Here is an 11,519-nt window from a genome sequence, read left to right as displayed (position 1 = left end):
ATTTGGCTTAGGATCAATAGCCACAATAACACTGGGGCCAAGAGATTGTAAACATTAATCTTGACTCAGAACTGTTTAGGATCCTTGGCCAACCCAACAGAAAGTCAGTGTATGTCTCTGTAAATTTAATTCAACTTTAAAACATGATCTTCTTCACATAATTTAAAATATCCTTTAACCTTTCCCTCGGAAAAAGAGCTCTTAGCACACTGGACATAGTTAGAAATGCATTTCTCTCTGGCGTTTTCTATCTTTGTCAGTAAATCCTACTGTGGTGCACAATTGATGAAAAAGCAGACCTTGGTTTTCCTTTTTTTTTTTTTTTCATTTGGAGGAAGATTAACATGTGTGGCATGTTGGCCAACAGCCAGCCATACCAGTTCATGCTTTGCTGGTTGCATGTGTACCCACTGATAGACAGTGTTTAGAAACAAATTAGAGGGCTGAGTATGAGCAGAGTCACAGATTTGGTCTTTTGCATCCAATGGTGGAAGGAACTGTATGTGAGCATTTATGACTTTCTCAAGAGTTTTCAGTGCTGTTGTAAACACTTCCAGTTTAAACCCTGGTCATAGATCAATATCTTCTTAGAGGCATACCAATGTCTTATCTGGAGATGCATCTGTGTCCCTTAGTCACATGTTTACAAGAGTCTGTTTTGGGCCAAAGTATTCCAAAAGATCATCTTGTATATGCTTCAGCCTGTCAGCTGGAAAGCAATCTTCTTCCCCTTCTACTTCCCTCTTCTCTTACCACAGCGTATTCTGGATAAAATTGGTGCTGAAGTTTATGGGGAAAAAAGAAAGAAAAAGGGTAAAAATAATTATCTGAGTAATAACTGGGTAGTAGTTTCTCCCACTGCAGTCATTTCAATGTATTGGCTGAGCTTGGTATCACTTTCTCTCCAGCTGGTTCACTGAAGAAGCAGGTGTTGCCAGACCTGCAGAAAGCTGAATTGGGACTGCTGAGATGCCTTTTCCCATCCATGTCAGGCATGTGGCAGAACTGGTCAACACGAAACCCTGTGTGAGCTGAGACCCAAGTGCTGGGGGATGGAGTCATGGCTCACCTTGTGCTCTGCTCCTCGCTCCAGCAAAGAGGAACAGTGTGGGGAGCAGAGGAAAAGAGATCCTGGCTCTGAACTGCAGGGAAGGAGGGAAGGAAGGAAGGAAGGAAGGAAGGAAGGAAGGAAGGAAGGAAGGAAGGAAGGAAGGAAGGAAGGAAGGAAGGAAGGAAGGAAGGAAGGAAGGAAGGAAGGAAGGAAGGAAGGAAGGAAGGAAGGAAGGAAGGAAGGAAGGAAGGAAGGAAGGAAGGAAGGAAGGAAGGAAGGAAGGAAGGAAGGAAGGAAGGAAGGAAGGAAGGAAGGAAGGAAGGAAGGAAGGAAGGAAGTGGCGGGCGGAAGGAAGGAAGGAAGGAAGGAAGGAAGGAAGGAAGGAAGGAAGGAAGGAAGGAAGGAAGGAAGGAAGGAAGGAAGGAAGGAAGTGCAGGGATGCATTTCCAAAATGATGTCTGGTTTAGCACGTCTGGTTGTGGTGTTTAGCATGTCTGGTTGTATGGGTGCACCTTCATGGAAGATGAGACAGTTGCACCTGTTTACACCAGAGACACTTTTGGAATAAAAGCAAATCTCAGAGAAGCAGAAATCTAGAGACAGAATTATAGAGTCTACTGAATCCCCAATGTATTTTTAAACTTCATTTTAAAGGAAAACAATGGGAAAAAGGCCTCAAAGGCACATATTTAAGTGTTACTTTCAAAGTAATACCATCTCAGAGATCTGACTTTATCACTAGTGAAGGGAGAAAGCAGAAAATGGAATTGTTTTTGTTGTTCTATCATGTTTATGACATGACAAAAACGTGGAGTTCTTCTGCCTTTTGCTTTTCACCCTGTTGCCCTGCTGTCAGACTTCTGTAAATCGTTTGCACCATAAACAAGCTTGGTGAGTGAAAGGGCAAGTGCTGAGAAAAGCCAAAGGCAGAGACTTTATATTGAATTTTTTCTTACAGAGATAACTGACTTCAGCATGGACCAGCTTCACCTAGATCTGTGAAGAAAAGCCAAGCATCATTGACAGCAACAGCATAATGAAGCTCAAGCAAAAACAAATGGGCTAAGACTCTGAATGTGTTGGTTTTATTCTTAGGCAAAGAGTAAGATAATTGCAGCTGAGAGGATTTGGTCTTGAGCAAGAGCTACTGCCTTGTTTCTCCTTAGCATTTCAGCCACAGATGTGGAAAGACTGACGTCCCTTACACAGGAGTACTACCTGGAAACTGCCCGCTGTTGTGAAGCCCTGACTGTTACTAATTGAAATGTAATTGTAATTACTTTGGAGGACTATCTGTCCGTGCACACCAGTGCAGAGCTAGGAGGAGGAGAGGATGCATTTTTCTTGCACATGTGGCTGTTGCAGTGTCAGGATCCAGCACAGCAGGCAGTTCTGTTCCTTTGGCAGAGAGCCATCACCAAGGAAAAGGCATTGGCGTGGTTTGGAGCATGGCAGGGACAGGCTGGGATAACCTGGTCCCATGGGGACTGCTGCTTGTTTCAGTGCAAAGGGAGAGGCTTAGCAGGGGAATGTGCTTCTGTTTTGTCTTGCTAGGTCTTGCTGTACAGAAGCACGGGAAGAAGGCTGGAGAGGTAGGGCCACACAAATAAATGCATCTTCAGCTCACTGAAGATTGCCTAAGTTCTGTCTGTTCCCATGGAGTCCTCTTTGCAAGTATGGTACTCCAGGCAGATGGAGAATAGTACTTAAGGAGCTTGAGAGCCATTACTGATCTCAGTGGATAAACCCAAATCCACCTGTGCTGGAGCCCACTAAACCCAGGCACATCTCATGCAAATGCCTGCAGGCTGAGTTCAGCTTCTGCCTCCAAGGGAGAAGGTTTTGTGACTGGTCTCTTCAGTTGTTCAAGGTGCAAAAATCTTGCTGTCTTACAAGCTTAGCTCTGCTTTGCTTGTTACATCTGGGACCTTTTAGAAAATGTGACACCGTCCAGTACTAATTACTTTTTATTAAACATATTTTTTTTTCTTCCCAATTTGCTGCCACCCTTTCACCACTGCTTCAGTATGTCTACCTGATTTATGTAACAGGTGTCTTAATGTAACAGTGAACTCTTAAAAATATTGCAATCTCAATAACTGACAACAAAAAGCACAAATACATATCTTAGAAATGAATAAAAAAGGCACAGAGCCTGAGTTTAACTGGTTCTATGAAGTCTCAGAGGGCTGTCCACTGCTGGGTGCTCTTGGCTGGCTATTCTGCCTATGGAGAGCTTAAGATTTTGACACCAGGGATTCTCTCTATAAATCCACTATGAATATGGAACTCAGATTAATTATCTGCTGTTCTTACTTCCTTACAAGGGAAGAAACTGAGGAAGGGCTGGGTGAGACCTCTCCACCTGAAACAGATTAATGATAGAAACTTCTGCTGATGAGAAATTCAAATAGAGATCGTTAGGAGAAAAAGGTGGATTTGGCTTAGAGAAAACCCATTTTTCCTATCTAGTCCAGAAGGGGAGAAAAAAAAAAAAAAGATAGAGATGTGTGTCTGAAGAAGCTGATCAGAAGTTCACACAATTAAAGGACAAACAGGTTATAGAAGAAAGGATTTCTTAGGAGACACTGGCAAAACACAGGTGAAAGACTGACCAAGCACGTCCTGCCCACCAGCCAGGAAGGCATTTTCCAGGTGGTCTGAAGGATGTCAGGGGCAGAGAGGAAGACCAAAAGGACCTGGTTGGAGCAGTATGTCTCTTCAAAGCAATGGACAAGGTGAGGAGATAAAAGACCAGAAGAGGAGAGAGGGATCATAAAGATTTATGTTCTTTAGGTCTGTACATTGCTGTGTCACTAAAGACAAGAAGTGTGATTCTGGAACTCTTGACTATTTCATCTCAGATGGCTGCCTAAGGTACATGGCCTGAATTCCTTCCTGGAGATGCTTGCTTCTCACCATGGGCTGCATATGGAGTCTTGGTAGGAGGAACCTGTCCTTCAATACTCCTGATATTTGTCTCCAAATAATGATCTTGTGGTTTTCTTGAGTGAAACTGGCAGTCTGAATTTTGTCCCCAGTATGTTTCTTAATTGTACTATAGCTGTTAAGCTGTAGAAATGCTCCTTGAAGAATGGTCTGAAAATAAAGCTAAGAATAAACTCAGATGCCTTGCTGAAGCAGAACCTAAGTACTAATTTTTAAAGGCAAGGCTGCAAACACCTTTGTCTTAGCCTCTAAGTGACTATGAAATGTGTGAGGATCATGAAAAAGAAATAATATGCATTTATGGGGTAAGAAGTCAAATTATGATTGGCACTAGCAATCTTTGTATCCCACATGGCTCGAGAATGCTCTGATGGATGGCATTGATATCCACTTCATTCAAACGGGCATCAAAAATGCCTTTACATCCTGTTTCCAGGAGTTGTGGCTCACTCCAAAGGGTGAGCTCAGCTCAAGCCCGGGGTCAATTCTGCAGCCACGGGTAGTGCTAAGGAGAGCCTGGCAGGAGATTAGACAGAAATGTACATTCAATAAAATCAAAAGGATTTTGTCTCCCTAAAGGTTTGTAAGAAATGAGTTTATAGATAACTGTTTGCCCTATGGACATCATTCTTTAACTTTCACTGAGGCAGCACATGCTGTTATCCTATAGATGTCCAACGAAGCAAATGATAAGGAATAGATGATTTTCCTGGCCAGTTCTGTAGCACATTTAATTCTTATTTTAGGACAGATCTTCTATGAAACTTGTATCAACTTCAAGGTTATTTTTAATGGCTTTACAGTTTGCCAGCTACTAATGGTATTTCTTTGGAAGCCTCCAAAACCATCCCAAACCTCCACTTTCAGACTTTCATTTAATTGTCCAAGAGCCTGTAACTTTGAAGACAAGGTCCCACAGCTTTGATCTTCTTGATCCTTCTTTGACTTCAGCTTGACATTTGGATTTTTCTGTCTCACCCTTATGCAAGTGAATTACAAGCATTTTCTTTCAGAATCAATATCTTTGATAATTTTCTACATGGCTTAAAACTCAGAAATTAATTGATAACACAGTCTTTTTAAAGCCAAGTTAAAGATCAAAAGTTGGTTTCTTAGTGAGCAATAGAGTAATTCCTAAAATATTTTTTGTTTCCTTGCCTACTCTTTCCTTGCTTTCTTCCCTTGTCTCTCCTGCTCCTGGACAAGGTGTACTGAACCCTTCACAGAAAGATATCACACCACTGACTAGGTAATTTCAATTATTTTTTTTCTCAGAGATTTTTTTGGGACTTCCATTTGAAAGTTGATGTGAAAATTTTATTTTTATTTAGAAATGCTGAACTGACTTTCTGAACCCCCCCCTTTATCATTACAGAGGCATTACTAGTTAATCATCTTTTGAAAAGGCATTTATTGCTCCAAAACTCTGATATTCTACTTTACTGTCAGAAACAGGTTTCATGCTCCCTTCACTGTTTGAATTTTATCTTCTTTGCAGGAAGGACTGAATAAAAGACTTGCAATAAGCAGTGTATTTGGTGATTTTATTCCCCTTTTGGGATTATCAGAGAACAAAGCTCTCAGAAATGAAAAGATAAGTAGATGATTACTGGTCACCAGGCTGTGTGACATTTCATGGGGCCACCAGCACAAATCAGCTGCTGCTGTACAGCATATTTCTAATTGGAACATGGGGTGGTTCCCCCAGCTGGACAGGACAGTTGGACAGCTGCTGAACTCACTCATCACTGAGGATGGAGGGACCAGGCCAGGCTGCTCTGAGTGTCCCTGTCACAATCTGTGTGTATGCTGAGCTTCATGAACTTCTCCTCTTGCTGCAGCCTATGGCTGTGACAGGACAGACCATGGAAACTCTGTGTGAGCTGTTTCTTTGTGAAGGGTGGGTGTTGACACAGCGAGGCAGCATTTATACAGTAGAGCATCCCGTGGTTGTCACCTGGGGAGCATTTCCTGAGACACAGACAGCAGCTGGACATAGCTGAGTGATATATGGCAGACTTGGGCTGACAGGATGAAATACTGTGGCTGCTGCTGCTTCTTGGTGGAGTCAGAGAAAATAATGGGGTGAGGTTAATTCATCTCATCCCACAGAACCAGAATAGGAGCCTCAGGATTTGCAAGCAAAGCAAGGGGCCTTTGTGGCACTGCCTGGTGTGCAGAGCTTGCCCTGACCCTCTTCCCACAACAGCTGTCTGAAGAAAGGGATGCAGCAAGGAATTGGCACTTGCCTTCATATTTGGGATCGGCTAATTCCTCATGAGCTGTATTTTAGGTGCGTCTCTGCTGTCAGGAAGAACTTTGGACCACATGTACTAGCAGTCTTTGAGGAAGAGAAGGCATTGAAAGCAACACAGTGCTGTTGGCAGCTGTGAAACTTGGCCAGTGCCATATTTATGCTTTAGATGATGTGCCCTGCACGCTTGCTAGGCTCTTGTAGAGTATTTTTATTTGGCACTATCTCTGCACACTGTAAATTATTGATTTGCAGGTCTGGTACAGGTAAGCAGAACTTATCTGCCCCATCACTGTGGGTATGCATGGAGAGGGAAGGAAGCAAAGGGCTCCATGCAAGTCAGGGTAAACACCATGGGATGCATTAAGGTGAGACTTACATGGTTTGAACTGATTTAATCAATTTTTAATCAGCTTTAACTACACAACAGCAATTTACTACAGGGGTTATGTGATTATAGACTTACTGAGATTTTACTTGTTGGCTTACCATAGTTTTTATGGGCTTATGATGGTTTTAGGTTTTATGTGCTAATGACATTTTCCAACTTTGCTAAATGCATATCTGTACAATGTCCCTGTTACCCTTGTCTTGGCAGAAGAGAACATTGCTACAGGCTGTCCCATTTATTAACCAAATATTCAAATCAGGGAAAAATAATTTAACATGCATTACAGACTTTTTATAAATGCAGAATAAGTGATGTTTCACAAACACTGTGCAAATGCATGCACCTGTAGCCACATGTGCTTGCATAACATAGTCAATGCTGTAAAAGGACAGGAAGGTCTAAGCCCTGAGCATCAAAGTGCTCCATCTCCAAGGTGCACTTGTTCCTGAAAAAGTTGCCAGGCTGGGAAGACTTCTATAGTGGTGGAATGGACCCTAGGTGCCAGACCTGTCTCCAGTCTCCAGAATTTCCTGTTTTTATCACCTCTGCTACTGAACAGAAGGAGCTTCTCCAGCCACAGGGAGCAGGACAAAAGGATTTTGAGTGCTCAGGGACAGCTTCTGAGGTTTTGTTCAGTGGATAGCTTCTTGGTGACCTGGTAACTCTTGAGACAGCACCAATGTGGTCCTGGCATGAGGAAACTGCCAGAAGCTTCATGAACATGCTGCGGATACCAATGGGATTCAAAGCCTAACTAAGGCAAAGCAGTAAAACTGAAGGAAAAGTGGAGTTTCTGAAAGATGTGGACTCTTCTGTAGATCATGCCATAATTGCAGCACCTGTAGCATTCACATCACAGTACCTTGGACCTGGCTGAGCTGCTCAGGGACTGGCACAGGCAGGGGCAGGGGATACAAGGCAGCAAGTAGCATGGGGTGTGTGCACAGAGAACTACAGGTATGGCTGTTAAGGACTGTATTGACTGGACTCTAACAACCCCTCATGACACTCTCTGAGATTTGCCCACAGTTTTGTGTGTGGACTCTTCCTTGCCCACAAAGAAAACCCTCTGGTTTGGGTACAGATGTCCCCTCCCTCCACCCTCCAGAGCATGCTTAAAAGTTTTGAGGGGAAGTTGGGGGCCTCACTGCACGCCACAACACTGGATACTTCAATTTCAAAATGAACTTTATTAAGGGGCCAATCTAATCTACCTAAGCCACGGAGCTCTCCAGCGCCTGAGGAGAGTGTCAGGAGGAGGATGGCACAGTATGTCTGAGGACACTTTGGCACAATCTTGCAATTCAGGACATTATCTATTCCAAGCTTCCCTTGTGCTAGTCTAGATACAGGCAAAAGACGCCGTGGGCTGTTGTGAGCAGAAGGGTTATCCTGGCTTTGCTGCTTGCTTTGCCTGTGTCACAGCCTGAGAGAAGCCAGCAGGCTGCTGCTGAGCATGAGATCAAATAGAGATGGCCACGGCGGGGGACAGCAGCAGCCAGCCCAGCTCTGCAGATCTTCCCCCAGGCTCCTTGTCCCAGCTCCATCCCTTCTGCCTTCCCTCCGAGTCCTGGGGCAAGAGATGCCCCAGATGTTCTCTGCCTGGTAGGGGAACCCCACTGCGTCAGTGGCACTGTGACCCTTTGGGCTGGCTTTGGCTCTGGGATTCTCTACACTTTGCTGGGTGAGAGGCTCCCAAAAAGCAGTTCAAACATCCTGGGAATAAACCACCAACAAATAAATTTGCCCTACTGGTCAGTACTGCATTTTATTTTCCATTTCTCTGTTCAGTGTTATGAGGAAATAAAACATGATTTAGTATTGTAAGTCAGCATTCATGTGAACCCCATCATCTGTTTCAGTCACTCAGACTACTAAGGTTGGCTTTCAGGGTGATTCTCGTGTCAGAGATGAGAAAGTTACACAACAGACATTAGAGAATCACTTTAAAGGCCTCCACAATCCTGCATTGAAATCCCATGCAGTAAGGGAGAGAAGCAGCCCTCGGCTGGCTGAGGCGCAGTCACATGAGTGTCCAAAACAATGAACACACAGTGTCGACAGCTGAGGCCATTGAACTTTATGTCACTTCCCAACTGCAGCATTTCTCATAATTTATGGTTATACTCGCCTTTCAACCTTTAAAACCTTTTCCCAAGTATTTGCAGCATTCTCACATAAATATTGCTACAATAAGTAACATCAACATTTAGTAGCTGTTTTTCAAGAATAGCCGTGTGACACTATTATGGCATTCCATTAAACCAGCTGCAATGTGGGGAAGGCCTAAATCAAATCATGCCCGCTAAAGGTAACGTTTACACATATACAAGGGAACAATGGATGGGAAAAGTTTATTCTGTTTCAAGACTTAAATGACAGTTCTGTCTCCTTTCATAGTTATGCAAGATGCCTCTCTCCGGTGAAATGACCCAGAGTGGACACAGACAGCAGCTTACATTCCAGTGCTAGCTGTTATCTCCTTGAGAAAAGTTGCAATTGCAACAAATCTATGGTTTGGTCTATTTATTTATTGTGGTATTTTTAGGGAGAAAACCTTATTTCAAAGGAACAGAGAATGTTGTCTTTTCCATAAAGCTATCAAATGTTGTGAAATGATTAGTAAAAAAATTCCTTGCCAGAATTGTTCACTGTCCAAAATGCATCACAACGACTAAATGTAAATGACAGAGAGCTAGCTTGCATATAGATACGTGCTTAATTGCCTCCATCCCTCCTGTCTGAAGAATGCACTTAAGCATATGCTCATTTAAACACATATGCTTCGTTTCTGTTTAGGTCAACAGGAACTGAGCACGTGCTTAAACATAAGCAAACGCTGAAGTGCTCCTCTTGAATAGGGATGCTTTTCTGGGGCAAAGCCAGAAAATACTCTGGTGTAATATTTCTTCTTACCTTAGCCTGCCTCTTGCTCCAGCTGCACTGCTGGGGTGCTGCTTCTCCTCCTTCCCAAAAACCAGCTTCCCTTCCCTCCTCATCCCCCCCGGGGTGGTGTCAGACACGCACAGACCCCATCGTTCTGCCAGCTCACCTTGTGCATTGGGGCTGGCAGGGCTGCCCGTGGGGGCGACAGGCGAGGGGCAGGGGCAGAGCTGTGTGCACGGACAGAGGGCACTGCACTGGGGAACACACAGAGGTGTGTGCACGGACAGAGGGCACTGCACTGCGGAACACACAGAGGTGTGTGCACGGACAGAAGGGAAGATGCGCTGAGGAACGCACAGAGGTGTGTGCACGGACAGAAGGGAAGATGCACTGAGGACTGCACATTCTTCCCCGAGCAGGGCAAACATGGGCAGTGCTGAGAGGGCGAGAGAGGCCAGCAGCCCCTCGCTTGTGTCCAGCCTGCCGTCCCGCAGGTGCAGGGACTGGGTGCTGTGTGTGTCTGACATCTGGGTGCTGTGTGTGTCTGACATCGGGACTCTGTTCCCGCATGGCCCCAGGCCAGGCTAGCCCGTCCCTCTGCCTCCGGCAGGGCTGGCTGATCTCACATCGCCTCGCTGTAACTTTTGCGCGCATCCTGCCCCCTCCCCGCCCAGCCGTGCCTCGCTGCGGGCTGCGGCTGCTGCAGATGGAGCCTCTGCTCGCAGCTGGACGTGGGTGCCTCGCTGCCGACACCCGAGGCTGGGCTGCGGAGCCGCGTGGGTTCCCTGCAGGAGAAACACCAAATCTCCTGGCAGTGCCGAAACCTTGCCGCAAAGCACAGAGCGATGCGGGGCTCGGTCCCTGCTCTGCGGCAGGCGCTGCCCGGCCGGGCGGTGAGAGCCCCGCACACACACGGGCGTGCCAGAGAGAGCCCGCAGCGCTCTGCGCTCCTCGCAGCTGCACTTCGGAGCTGGATCTGTTGTGCCTTATCAGCTTAATTAAGATAAGGATATGGAGTTTATGCTGTATTTCCGTAAATGACAGGGCAGGGATATGAATGATTTATGTGGCATTAATTGTACTTGTGAAACTTATGTCAGTCGATATGCATTAATAAAACCATCGTTTGAATCCAAGTAAGGAAATGAAAGTACAAAGTTTTTTTTTTTTTTTTTGTCTCAACAACTTTCAAAAGTCTGCTGTTTGCAAAAACAACAAACATGCAATGGGCAAAAAGTTGGAAGGGTCAGAGTTTGGACCGCCTGGGCAATAATTAATAAAAACACATCCAAAGGCAACTTTAGGGAATGAATTTGATTCAGTGAAAGAAGACTGGCTCCTCTCCCTGCCCCGCAGGTAATGTGTTTGCCTGTGACGACAGCAGATTATTTGGTCTTTTTTTTTTTTTTTTTTTTTTTTTTTCCTGCCACCGAACTAAAGAATGCATTGTGGGAAAACCGTCCTGACACATGACACTGTGCAAAGGAGGATCACAGCGTGAGGCAGCATCAAGGGGCTTACTTGGTCTTGATGCACTCTTGCACAGCATGGGGCTCCAGAGATGAGTGTCTCTTCCAACGAAAGCACTGGTGCAATTTGCACAACTCTCATGAGAGCGCACGGTGAAGCTGCTCTCAAAGCCCTCATGTAAACAGGGCCGGGGAAAGAAAAGGGGGAGTAAAAGAGCCTGCACCATGCACGGGAAAAAGCACAAAAGGAGATGGTTCAAAAGAGCCTGAGCTAAGGAGGAGGGGAGTTGTGAGGCTGGTGGGCATGGGGCGGGGAGGGGAAGGGGCTGAAAATTAAATCCAAATATTAGAAGCAGAAGGGAAAGTCTCGGTAAGGAAATGGAGCAGTTAGCAGCACCACAGCGACGGGAGCGGTCCGGAGAAGCGGAGTGTGGGAAGACACTGGATGGCAATGCACAACTAGAGATTTAGCTTCCAAGGCAAACCCGCAGCTGAGATGCACTCTGCAGACTGTGCCTC

This window comes from Melospiza melodia, chromosome 3, assembly GCF_035770615.1.
Source record: "Melospiza melodia melodia isolate bMelMel2 chromosome 3, bMelMel2.pri, whole genome shotgun sequence".
NCBI classification, from domain to species: domain Eukaryota; kingdom Metazoa; phylum Chordata; class Aves; order Passeriformes; family Passerellidae; genus Melospiza; species Melospiza melodia.
This window is presented reverse-complemented; position numbering follows the sequence as displayed.